This window comes from Mytilus edulis, chromosome 4 (genome assembly GCF_963676685.1).
Source record: "Mytilus edulis chromosome 4, xbMytEdul2.2, whole genome shotgun sequence".
NCBI lineage: Eukaryota > Metazoa > Mollusca > Bivalvia > Mytilida > Mytilidae > Mytilus > Mytilus edulis.
In genome coordinates, this window is record NC_092347.1 from 30,415,638 (window position 1) to 30,430,364 (window position 14,727).

Genomic DNA, 14,727 nt, shown 5'->3' on the forward strand with positions numbered 1-14,727 from the left:
ATGGGGTAGATAATATATAGGTTCGTTTCGTGTGTATTTTAGTCCAGACGCCATCTAATTAACTATCGATTTGACCTCAGATGACCATATAAGCGATGTAAACAAAAATAAAGATACGAATAGATTAAACCAACACGTGCAATTGCATTTTTATAGGTCTGTTTGATTTTATTTTATAAATTAAAAATAGATGTTTCTCATTGTTTTTAACCATATAAGAATGATTTTATGTGCATCGAATTAGTAATCAAATGATTTACCGTAGTTTCACTTTCGTTGTTGACATTCTTTTTCTTTAAATAACCAGTACACGTACAATGCATGCGTTGTCAATCTCTAGCTAGGGGTTAACTTGAAGTTCACATGAATACCGGTTAGAATGATGATGACGTTTTCACTTGCAAGTGAATCAGTCAAAAATTATGTTTGATCGCTTATTTCAACAAAATTAAAGGAAATTGATTGCTAAAAGCAAATTATTATTTCATTATTCCAATTTGATTAATGATTGATCTAAAAAAAATCATACTTTATTTTTTTTATATATATCGTAGCTAGTGCCCCTTTAAAGAGTTGTATACTAAATTTTATTTTTTTATCAATAAATATATATTGTGTCATTTAAGAACTTGTATTTTGCCAAAAGATGCATACTAGTGAATGAAAGTGGTGCAGTTAATTTTGCTTTGGTATATAGAATTGAATTACAATTGTTCATGTTATTGGAATGCTTATAAAAATAAGGAGATGTGGTACAATGTATATGATATTTAGTGAGTTTATCAAGCAAAAGTGAATAAGAAATAGGTATAAGCAGTTGCAGGTACTACTGTACAATCTCAAACAATGAGAAAAACTCATACCGTAAAGAGAATTTCATATTTACAAGTAAGTTTTGTTTTTGCGTTGAATAATTTTCTTCTATTGTTTTAATTGCAAATATGGGAAGTGGTAAAAATGCTAATGAGACAGCTGTTATGGCCACAGAGCCTTAATTGAAAACTTCTTTTTCATTCATACCGGTAGATTTTGCCTGGAGTTAGAAACATATCTGACAACTTTTCAAAATGCACATGGGGGTTTTACGTGAAAGATGGTTCATATAGTCATACAAAACCTTCAAGGGGGCCTTCAAATGGAAGCAGGACAAGTCGCCCCACTGGTTAATCGCCCCACTTTTTAAAAAAACGCCACAAACTGATTTATCAAATCGCCCCACATGTGAAATTGGTTAAATCATGTTTAATATTACTCCTGCCAACTCGCCCTACTTATAAAAAAACGGTAATATTTAGATTAATATATATATATATATATAATTAAAAATAAAAGCTCGCACCACTTTAATGAAAACTAATCTACACAGAATACAAACAAACCGAAAATTAATTTAATTACTATTATTGATATATACTGAAATTATATATAATTCTAAAAAAAACCTGATTGTTGAAGAATAACTGTAACTTTTGAAGCTTAGTTATTTGCATAACAATTGAAAAGAAACCTGTTATATGTATCATAATGCAATATAAGGAATTGAACTTATATTTAATGGGATAACATCTTTTTCCATAAGTGGGGCGAGTTGGCATTACTAAATTCACCCTGGTTAATAATACATTTATCTAGATTTCACCGATTTCCATTAGGTGGGACCAGTTGGCAGGAGTAATATTAACGGGATTTAACACAGTTCACAAGTGGGGCGATTTGGTAATCCAGGTTGGGGATAGTGATCCTACGGCGGCGGCGATGTTAGCTCAGTTCTTAAAAGCTTTATATTTTAGAAGGTGGGAGACCTGGATGCTTCATTCTTTGTATATGGTTGCCTCATGTTACGAAGTTTCCGTCAGTCACATGTCCAATGTCCTTGACCTCATTGTCATGGTTCAGTGACTACTTGAAAAAAAAGTTAAAATATTTTGTAATGTTAAATTCTCTCTTATTATAAGTAATAGGATAACTATATTTGGTATGTGCATACCTTGCAAGGTCCTCTTGCCCGTCAGACAGTTTTCACTTGACCTCGACCTCATTTCATGCATCAGCGAACAAGGTTAAGTTTTGGTGGTCAAGTCCATATCTGAGATACTATTAGCAATAGGTCTAGTATATTCGGTGTATGGACGCACTGTAAGGTGTACATGTCCAACTGGCAGGTGTCATCTGACCTTGACCTCATTTTCATGGATTAGTGGTTATAGTTAAGTTTTGTGTTTTAGTCTGTTTTTCTTATACTGTTTGCAATAGGTTTTCTATATTTTGTGTATGGAATGGTTGTAAGGTGTACAGGTCTACCTGGCAGGTGTCATATGACCTTGACCTCATTTTCATGGTTCAGTGGTCGAAGTTAAGTTTTTGAGTTTTGGTCTGTTTTTCTAATACTATATGCAATAGGTCAACTATATTTGGTGTATGGAAATATTTCATGATCTACATGTCAGTCGCGCAGGTTTTATTTGACCTTGATCTCATTTTTTACGGTTCATTGCTCAGTGTTAAGCTTTTGTGTTTTGGTCTGTTTTTCTTAAACTATAAGCAATAAGTCAATTTTATTTGTTGTATGGAAGAATTGTTAGCTGTACATACCAACCTGGCATGGTTTATCTGACCTTGACCTCATTTTCATGGTCCAAAGGTCAATGTTTAGTTTTCTTGGTTTATGTTATAAGATTATGTGACAGTTGTAATAAAGCTTTATTATTAGGACTATCAACATAATATCAATGATTAGTAAAGAAGGCGAGACATTTCAGTGTGTACACTCTTGTTTTTAAAGTGGGGCGAGTTAGTGAAAAAGTGGGATGATTTGTCATGGATTCCCTTCAAATATATTCTAATGTGGTTTTTGGCCTCTTCGTGCATTAACAAGCTCATAGCCATTGTTGAATTAATTGTTTTCTTTAAAATAGTCGTCAAAATTGCTCTTACAAAATTGCCATTTGGGAGCTTGAGCTCAATGGGGGAAATACTCTGCAAATACTGGCAGTTGCAGGTATGGTCATCAAAAAAATTGACATGTTTCTATGTACATTTACCATTATGTTACTTGATGTTCTTGCTATACACACAGTACAGAGACTAGTCAATCTTTGTGAACTATTTTTTATCGGAGTCATAGAATATGCGTATACAATCATTAATTAAAAATAGTCTATTTATATTGAAAAGAAAAAGTTCTTATATGTCTAAAGAAGAGGGACGAAAGACACAAAAGGGACAGTCAAACTCATAAATTTAAAGCAAACTGACAAGACCATGGCTAAAAATGCATTTCATGGGAGGCACAGAAAATATACTGTAAACAGTAGACTATAGATATAGGTGAACTAGGTACAAAAGAACTCTAAATCTTAAATTCTACAAACCACCTCTGTTCTATGGAAGATAATGATATAACTGGACTAGAAATACACACAACCTGTAATTAACTGCCTTTACAGCGCTTTCGCGATTTGATTTAAATTATTTTTTTCTAAAATTGATTGTATTACTCAATACTATATTTTAAAATTACTTCGTCATGTCTGTATCATAAAAATTCTGCAGTATGACATAATATAAAAATGAGACTCATTAAACATATAAGCCTTGCAATTTGGTACACTGGACTGGCGTTTTATCTAAATAATATCGACCAATGACGTTCGAATAAGGAATATTAAAAGGCCAAATAAAAAACGATGTTGAAGGGGATTGAGGACTCTTCTCCGAAGGTTTTGCAAACTACAGCTAACTAAAGATAGTCAATTCCTGGTTAGAACGTTCTCAGTATTTCCAATAAATTAATTGACTGACTTTAATGTGATATTGTACTTACATGTATCTGTTGTTGTATATATACGGAATGCACTATGAAAAACCGTCCATTTATTTATTCATATAAAGACATGAAACCGACGTGCATCAGTGTTTGTGACATGTTGTTTGAAGTTTTACTTGACATAATAAAATTAGAAGGTAACCATAGTTTTTGTGAGTGCCTGAAAATACAATATTGTTTCTGCCCAATACATTTTATTTAATTAAAGAATGCCTTGAAATGAACTCTTTTCATGATAATGATGAATTTGTTTTATAATTTAAACATGTTCACTCTGATGTCGACATTTGGTATATCGGTTTTGCTGATCCTATATGAAATAAACTCATCATAGATACCAGGATTTCTATTTTATTCTGCCAGACGTGCAGTTCGTTTTACACCGAAAGACTCGTTAATGATGCTCGAACCATAAAGTAAGAAAGGCCAAATAAATTTATCTAAAACAAATTCAAACCAACCGCTGCAGAATATAGTATAAACATGTACGTGTGCTTGCTTGATTAATAGTAAAACAAAATTGATGTGAGCAATCACAAATAAATATTGTTTGTCATTGAAAGCAAATGGTTGCAAATCAATTAAAAAATGTTCAAGGCCGGCAAAAAATTGCTTAGTTGGTTGAGGAACCAGTTACATCAGACTCATAAATTGTCATTGTTTTATTAATATTTCTTTTATTTTAAAAAAAAATCTTGTTCATCATAGTTTTTTTTTAAATTTCAATTAAAAACATATCATCAATAAAATATAAATCTCTTGCGTACAATAAACTTCTTTTCTCTGAAAACATATGTTGAAATTATGCGAGAAAAAAATGGAAAAGGCTTAACTGTGTAATTATATATTCTATTGAAATATTAATTTAAAGCTTCAGTGTTATTTGCAAAAATCTTAACAGTCGTGTGACTTTAACACTGAAGTCTTTGCGCTAAAAATTGAATTTTAAAAATATTTTGTTATATAGTTAAAATTGATAATGAAATTTATTATTTTATTCATAGATACGAAGAAAGTTTTAGAAACGTAAATTACGTGATTCCATCTCACAATTGTTCGATGTTTACCCAGTGTCGTCAAATGGCAAATGCTAAGAGGTTTATTTATGGTTTATCTTTAACATTTTTACCCTATCACAAAGGGGTAGTTACACTTTTATTCAATCGTTTCAAATGTAAAGAATGAAGGTGTTATATTAATCCAAATTATTTTCTTCATTTGCGTGTGGTACTCAATTGCCTACATTGATCATGATAATTGAAATAATATTAATGAGTTTCTCCATTGTTTTTCTAAATCTTAACAAGCAATATATGAATATTGAGATTTGAATCTACTACCAGAAGATTATTTTTTCTCAAAAGATCAATTGATAAGGATTTGAAAACCCGACCTCCAACAACGGGGAATACCGGGAAAACCTATACCGAATTATATGCTATACATTTTTTCGCGGTAACACAATATAAAATAATTAACAGAAAACTAATAAACTTATTAAGCTAATAACTTTAACAAAAAGTAAAAATGACAGATAGTGTGAATTCACATTACTATAAAACGTCACGGTACTTTTCTATCCCAAATTCATGTATTTGGTTTTGATGTTATATTTGTTATTCTCATCGGATTTTGTCTTGTACTTGGTCCGTTGCTGTGTGTGTTGCATTTGAATGTTGTGTCGTTGTTCTCCTCTTGTATTTAATGCGTTTCCCTCGGTTTTGGTTTGTTTTCCCCGATTTTGTTTTTTGTACATGGATTTACGATTTTTGAACAGCGGTATACTACTGTTGCCTTTATTTACAGATAAAGACAAAGGACAACCCCTCGACTACAGGTTATTGGCTGTGAACGAGAGCGTAAAAAAAACCCTTTAAATCAAACGACCCCTAAACTGCGAAATAAGAGCATACCGATATGCCATGTGTGACATGTTGGACCTTTTAACTGAATGTGAAAATAAAAAGTCTGTTTTATATCTATAGCGACACAGGAACAAATATAGTTTGAATTATTCATTTTCATTAATTGACATGAGGACAAATAAGGTCTTCATTTTGGTAGATTTCTCCCTGTTGTGTATGTTAATTCTTTGCAGCAATGATCGGCAATCAAAGAAACACAAAATGATTAATATTTTTTTTTCAACTATGTACAGACACTTAAACAACACATTCTCTTTGCAAAAAAGCAGTTGTTTTATATCATTCCACTCATTTTGATGACATTTGGATTTTCTTTTCCAATTTGTTTTTAATTTTCCAAATAAAGATCTTGGTTCCTAATTATATAGTTTCATCGTTAGCCAAATTTGATGGTATGCATATGCAGGTGACGCAATTTCACAAAACTTGCATTGTCAGGAATTGGCATAGAACAAAATGGTCAAATTGAAATGCAAGAGTTATATACTGATTAAAATATAATGGAAGAATCAAATGGGAGATTTTTTTCAAGTATTCAGGTAAAAAGGTGCATAATGAACAAACTATAATTATAAGATGCTATGTGACCACTTCTTGTCAATCATAATTAATATAGACACTCTAGTTAACCAACCCAGTGGTCAACTGACAGTAAGAATGAATAATTAGAATAATAGTAAGCCAGCTAGAGCATCAAAGCATTGTTTAAGATAAAAGTCCTCCTTGACATCTGAAGTAAACCCTAAAATAATACATTGTCCAAGTTTCCGAGGGGCTTACCGATGACAGTGTTAAATCTTCACTTAAATTGCAATAATTTTAAAGTCAGAAAAGACTTGTTATATAGTCATCGAGTTAATTAAATCCTTCAGGTAAGGCGTTTAAATCAATGTTTATTAATCAAGACGGTTTGTATCGCTAATCAAAAACAACAATTGCTAGTTTAGACTGAAAGGATCATGGAACTCTCCTCGGCATTAAAGGAGCTTTCATTGACATTCAATCAACGATCTGAAGACTTTCTACTCTATTATTTTCTGGCATTAAACAGGCTTATGATCATATTGGTCCATTGTAATAAGTACGTGCAGTAAAAGATTTTAACATTATGTAAATCGAGGTTTCCTTTTTGGTATAATATAAATAATTAAGAATTGTAGCAGTTAAGAAAGAACTATGAAATTAATATAAAGAAAAAAACTGTAATTTAAACATCCACGAAAATTAAAACCTAATCTAGAAATATTCTTTCAATGAAATTTATTGCACGAACCCATCAAATCTATCAATTTCTTTTTGAGAAATGTCTCGTTGAATTATGGTTGCGATTTCTTAAAAAATGGATTATCAATACAAATTGTGACAGGCTTATGAATGAGCGTGAATGCTAATTCTAAACATTTCAAGTAAATTTGCATTGTTTCAATTAAAATTGTTATGGTTTCTTTTAATCGAGCAGACCATTATAAAAGACTGAGTAAATAATATACTGCTTGATCGATGTATCATTTATTCAGAAAAAAAATGTCCTGAAAGACATCTTGGGTGAAAAATTAATTAACGACAATTCGTTCAACTTTATAAACTTAAAGTCTAAAGTATTTTTTTTTTTATTGTATTGTTTTATATTGTATTGACCTTTTTATATCAACGTAGACATTTTAGTTTTATATTTTATTTTAGTATTTGAATCTAACACAGTGTATGTTTTTATGTTTTTGTCTTTGATTTGTTTTAATACCATGCTGAATGTACAGCGCCTTAGAGTTATTTTTATTTTTTATATAGGGCGCTCTATAAATTTTCATTATTATTATTATTATTTGAAATTAGATAATAAGGTTGTAGGTGACAAAGATATAAAATGTTGATACCAGATTTTAAATATTTTTTATTCAACAGAGATAGAAAATAAATTCGCAACATTATATTATATTAGAAAAATCGCTAAAGTATTAGGTTGATTAAGGTAGTCATCATGACGAAATAATACAGCATATGAATAGATTAAGAAATTGACTCTAGTTTTAGACAGTTATAGTTAGGTCTTAAACTAATTCGACAGAAACTTCAAAATATCTGCAACAATCGAGGCAATAATGTTTTTTTTATAATAAAAAACCCATGTTAAAACCGTTATAGTAATGTCCAGATCAGATGCAGCAGTTGTTGGCCCCTGGGTCCACTTTTATTTATCTTTTTTGCTTATATCAAGAGGTTGTTTTAGATAACATCTTTAGTTATATATAGTGGAATCTGATTTTACATACGTTTTCTATATGGCTTTTTGTGCTTATTTGTTACATGTTGTTTTTATACCAATTAAGATTATAACACAACGTTGACAGCTGTACCCCTATTTTTGACATTTTAACCTAATTCTATTATGTCTTTTTGTTTTGTTCAAACATCTGTGTCAATATATTAGAATTTACTGCGACTTTCAAACAAGTGAGAGGTCTAGAAAGCTATAAAACAGGTTTAATCCACAATTTTCTACATAAGAATATGTCTGTACCAAGTTAGAAATATGACAGTTGTTATCCATTCGTTTGGTGTGTTTTGAACTTTTGATTTTGCATTTGATTACGCGCTTTCATTTTTTTTTTATTTTCCTGGGAGTTCAGAATTTTAATGATTTTACTTATGTTTTCAGTATTCAAAGGCTTATCATGAATTGTTCTTTAATACTGCAACATTACATACATGTACAATATGAAGATTTTTTCCTTTTAAACTTCCGAGAACTTACTATTCATATTGAAGTTAAATTTGGTTCTAATAAAAATATCAAATTGAATATGTAACAAAACTATGAAAACATATAAATGCTTAAAACAATATTTTTGCTAATTATGTACATACGTAAACAAATAGAAAGAACACTATTTACCAAACCTATAAAAATAAAAATGAAATTTTGAAATGAAAATTATGTATTATGTTTCAGATGAAACACATTTCATATTAGTTATGCATGTCCTTCAATGCAAACCAAGCAATATGATATCAAAATTGACTCCAATATTTGTATATAAAGCACATAAAACCTTAAAATCAAACAACCCTCAGACTATAAGATATAAGGTTTTAATCGCAATCACGGGAAGATTTTCTACTGTAACGACACGTCACTGGTGACGGACCTGTAAAATGTATAAAATAAGAAGTTTGTCTTCGATCAAAAGCTTCACAGGAACAAACATGACTTGAATGTATACGTTTTTAATAATAAATGTGGACAATCAGTACCTTCACCTTGGTATATTTGTTACAGATATGTATGTTATTTCATGACATCACGCACAGAAACACTACTGCAAAGATATTTTGTATAATAGCTACATATGCTTATACGAAGCATTCTCTTAGCATATAGCAGATGTTTACCCTAGCCGTATTGGGCACAATTTTTTGGAACTTTTGGTCCTCAATGCTCTCCAACTTTGTACTTGTTTTGGCTTTCGATTTTTTTTTCATCAGAGCATCACTGGTTAGTCTTGTGTGGACGAAACTCGCGTCTGGCGTATTAATCTTTAAACCTGGTATCTTTGTTAGCTATTACTCGTGTGTTTCTCTGTCCTTTATATTCTCCAATTTATTTGTATTGTAGTCCTATCATGTAATGTTGTCATTTTAATATTATATTTAATGTTGCCATAAAAGTGGGAGGTTTTGCATGCCACAAAACCAGGTTCAACCCACCATTTTTTTTTAAAATTAAAATGTCCTGTACCATGTTAGGAAAATGGCCATATATTCCAGCTTTGATTATTTGGAATATCACTTCTTTTTACTACATTTGTATAAACTTCAAGATTTACCTGTATTTTTTTTTAAACCGTTTTTTTTCTTCTAAAGTTTATATTTTCGAAGGGTTAAATATTTCGCAGTGGTGTCTTGACATGGATTTGTTTGGACTTGTTTGTTTGCTTTTTGGCCTTGAATGTTGTCCCTTATATTTTATTAACTGTGCATTTGCATTCAGATATCGCAGATTAAATTTATTCGTTTATAGTGTATTAATGTACGTTTTTTGATTGAGTTAAGCCTGCCAATTGATATTTTATCGTGTGTTTTTCTATGTTGTGATGTTATGCTATTGTTTCAGAAAAAGGCAGAAGGTTTGGATCCATTAAAACGTTTAATCCCGCTGCAAATGTTTGCACCTGTCAGGAATCTGATGTACTGATGTCGTTTGTTTATGTAATTTATACGTGTTTCTCGTTTCTCGTTTTTATTTTATTTTAAAGAGATTAAACCGTTGGTTTTCCCGTTTGAATGGTTTTACACTAGTAATTTTGGGCCCTTTATAGCTCGTTGTTCGGTGTTAGCCAAGGCTCCGTGTTGAAGGCCGTACATTGACCTATAATGGTTTACTTTTTTTAACTTGTTATTTGGATGGAGAGTTGTCTCATTGGCACTCACACCACATCTTCCTATATCTATTGTTATATTATAGTTCGTTTTTATGTGTGTTACATTTTAATGTTGTGTCGTAGTTTTCCCCTATATTTGATGTGTTTCCCTCAGTTTTAGTTTGTAACCCGGATTTAGTTTTTTTCTCAATCGATTTATGATTTCGAACAGTGGTATACTACTGTTGCCTTTATTTATACAATTTCCACTCAATTTGGTGATAATTTGGACTTTCTTTCTTTCTTTATATCTATATGTATATTTTTTTATTTCCTGTCCCTGATAAGGATATTGGTCCCTCCCTTCATAGTTAGTCACAATATGCATCTCTATGTCTTTTAATGCGATTTATATTTTATCGTTAGTCAGATTTGATGGTATACAGGTGCAGTCCAGAAAAACTGAACATGACTAAACAATTTATTGTTCAGAAGTTGTTTAGATCAAAACGACCGTTTAAGACTGGATAAATCGGTGTTAAACGTCTAGTGACGTTTTTTGCAAGCAAATATGATCAAATATCAGGACGGGAATATGATAATGTAATATATGTGTATATGTGGTATGAATAAATACTAAAATTTTTACTAGACCGACAGGTTGAGTCTGATTTAAAGGGCTATTTCACAAATTGTACATAAGAAGACAAGTTGTTCTACCAGAACTAATTTTTTCTGACTTCAAGCCGAACAGTATTTGCAATTACTACAAAATGCCACGTACTTAGTGAAATATAACGTACCGGCAATGTTCAGTTTCACGTTATTAAAATAGGATGTTATCAGCAACTCAAAACATAGTTTTTAGTATTGAGATATTCTCCGAGATAGAAAAAAAAAGATATAGTACTTTTGAAAAACGTAATTTTTTTCAACATAACATAACTTCCAACGGACCACAACTGGCTAATAAAAATGGACTTCTCTATTTTGATTTATATTGAAATGTAAAACGATTTTTCCGAATTCAAAGAAGTGCAATAATAATTCGTCCAATACAATATTTAATTAACAATTCTCTGCACTGTTGACCGAAAAGGCGTTTAATCTAGAGTAAAGCTTAGACTTGTCTTGTCAGATGGGTAGTTAGTGAGACCGGGATTAAGAATTGTCATAACGAGACTTGGAGAAATCTGTCATCTGTTACAAATATTATGTCATTATCTCTGCAATTATCACCAATATCCGTTATTTATGACAAAGTGTGCTTAGAATGAATATTAATAACATACTAATATTGTTTAACATTAAGACAGCATTAAGTTTACATTACTAGCTGAAATACTTCAGACAGGAGGATAACATCAGTTGTCAATGAGGCGTTCGATGATCAAATTATCAAATTAACACTTTCTTGCCAAAACGACAAAATTCTTTGCTTTAATTTTGAAAACTGTAAAAAAAAATATTAAATCAAGAGCTACGATTCTTTTTAACTTACATATCCATGTTATTCCCTCTGTAGATGAATTAATCATTGTGTTTTTCCAGTAAGCTAGCTTTCTGCCTTTAGAAATTCAAACTATGCTGCTAACTCAATTTAATACATTGGTCTACAATACAAATTAATACTTTTTTTTTTTATAAAAAAAGATACTCGGAATTATGAATGGTTTGAAGCAAAACTGTGGTTTTATTAATATGTAAGTTGCGATGTAAAAAGAAAATATTAGGAGGGAAATAACATCTTACATCGAAGAAGGACAAACAACACAAAGTAAAGAAGATAACATCAAATGATATTCTACACAGCACTACATACAACACATTTTTATAAAAGTTGAGTTGTATGCACCTCTGAAGTGAAGTAAAGGTATTTCGCCTTTTCAGAATCTAAAGAACTATGGGTAATCTAACGTTACGTCATTGGATGAATTTCCATTGTTTAGAACGTTTAAGGTGGTATGGGAGTCTAAAATAAAAATGATAGAATTTGTTCACACTTTGCCAAAATGTAGTATCTATTGATATATGTTGAAAAATATAATAAAATGATAGGTCACCGTGCATTTTCTCAAGCTACAGGGCGTGACAAAATGACAAATTTTGTATGCATTATACAGGAAAAAACACCATTTTGTAATTAGAAACTAAACAAAATGATAGAATTGTTAAATACTTAAGGAAAAGATAGCTTTCAGACAATGCTTTGAGAATATCAAAAGAAAAGATAGGGTCACCGTACGTTTTTTTTGGCTAAATACAAAATAGAAAAATTCAATGTAGAATCCTTCAGAAAATGCACTGTTTTAGAGTTAACTCCCCTTAAAATGGTTTTTTATTTTTTTTTTTAACCAACCAAAAATAATCAACATTTGCAAAAATATTAATATTGATAAGTTATATTCTTATAAATTGGTTCTTTTAAATGAAAATTCACATTAAATATCTGCATTCCTGCATAACATTTTGGTAACTTGATAGAAAATCTGGACCTTTGATTCTCTGTTTTTTACAATCCAAGATGGAGGAAGACACCCATACCACCTTAAAACCAATCACAACGTTTTGGTGTACGTTTTTGAAAATATTACCCAGAATGCATTAGATTCTGAAAAGGCGAATTGGCATCTGTCGAGTTGCTCATGTCAAATACAAAAATCAAGGCATTGACATGAACAAGAAAAAGATGACAAATTTTAACTCCGCTATGTAGAAAATAATCGTCATGCAGTCATTTAAGAAAAAAAGATATTCCAAAATATAATTATCAGGTCTTCGTATAATATTCAAAGATACTTCACAATAAACAATTCTCATTTAGCAGCTGCTTCGAGAATGTGTAAAATTCTCTATTAAGAAAATCATAAAAGGAACTCAACAGAGTCAAAATACGGTACTGACTCATATATTGCCTATCAAGTTACATTGCTACACTATTTATATTGCAATCAAACACACATTTCCCATTACCAAGAACAACAAAAAACTACTCATTTTATCATAATAAATCTGTTTTAAAAGCATCGTTTGGTGTAAAAAAAAATTATTAAATATATCTATATATATTCGTTTATGTTCCTTTTTGTAATTCTAGCTCCTCATGTTTTTAATGTACTTATACATCATTGGCTATCAAATTACAGAAGTATTCCTCCTGACGTATAGAAATTAATTCAAGCTCTTCGGACACACCAGATCCATAAAGTGTTATTTGTATTTAGATCTCCTTAATTTGACAGATAAAAACAAAACAGGAAGTACAGGCACATACACAAAAAAACCTATATATGTATCTTACTTAAGTTTTCAATATATACTATTTACAAAACTAAATAGTTATCAAAGGTACCAGGATTATTATTTAGTACGCCAGACGCGCGTTTCGTCTACATAAGACTCATCAATGACGCTCATATCAAAATATTTATAAAGCCAAATAAGTACAAAGTTGAAGAGCATTGAGGATCCAAAATTCCAAAAAAATGTGCCAAATACGGCTAAGGTAATCTATGCCTGGGATAAGAAAATCCTTAGTTTTTCGAAAAATTCAAACTTTTGTAAACAGGAAATTTATAAAAATAAAAATCGACGAAGATTTCTTAATTCCCTATTTTCGATTATTCTGAGAAAATACAATTTTTTATCCAATTTCTTTTGCTGTATTTTCTTTTTGTTGTTGTTGTTTATTAAGTTTGTTTTTGTATTTTTTTTTTATCTCTCTGTATGTCGGTCTGTATGTACTGGATTTTTCTATTTAAGCAAATGTCTGCATCACTTTATTTAAATCGACCCTTTGGCTTCTTTTTTAATATACGATTTTCTTTTATCCTGAGAAAATATTATTTTCTTATTCTTTTTTTTTGCTGTGTTTTCGAGATTTTTTTTGGTTGTTATTTTTTAAATTTGTTTTGTATTCTTTATATCTCTCTGTAAATCGGTCTGAATGTACTGGATTTTTCTATTTAAGCATATGCCTGCATCACCTTATTTAAATCGACCCTTTCACTTGCCGAGCCTGCAGATTAATTAAATGGATTTCTTGATGAAACAATATTTTAAATCCATTTAACTTCTATTAAAATATTTATATGTTTCATATTTAATATTTCAACTTTCAGGTGTGCTTTGATTAATGAAAGATATGTTTTCATTGGAGCATAGTCTTAATATCTCTTCTCTTTGATCACTTTAACTGTTCATGCTTTATCTAATTGTATATCAATTCAAATGAATGAATTTGAAATCCAATTGGGACATGTTATAGTGCATACATTGATAATGGTATACAAGATCGTTTTTATGTAGTAACTACATGTTTTATTTAACACCACGAAATATTAATAATGCACTTAAATGTTGAATATCTGTCGAAGTATATTTTTTTTTTTGAAAGTTCGAAGAAATATGAGTACTTGCAATATTTCATTACTTGTGTCATCTGATAACCATGTATCTCAAATTTCTAGCTTAACAAACACTTGGTGAATACAAAAGAGTAACCAAGTTAAAGAAAATTAAGGATGACAGTTTTTGTTAGAATACCTTCATAAAACAAAATTATGTATCAAGTACTTCCTTTTAAATGGAAAATCTCATTGTAATAATTTCGACTATA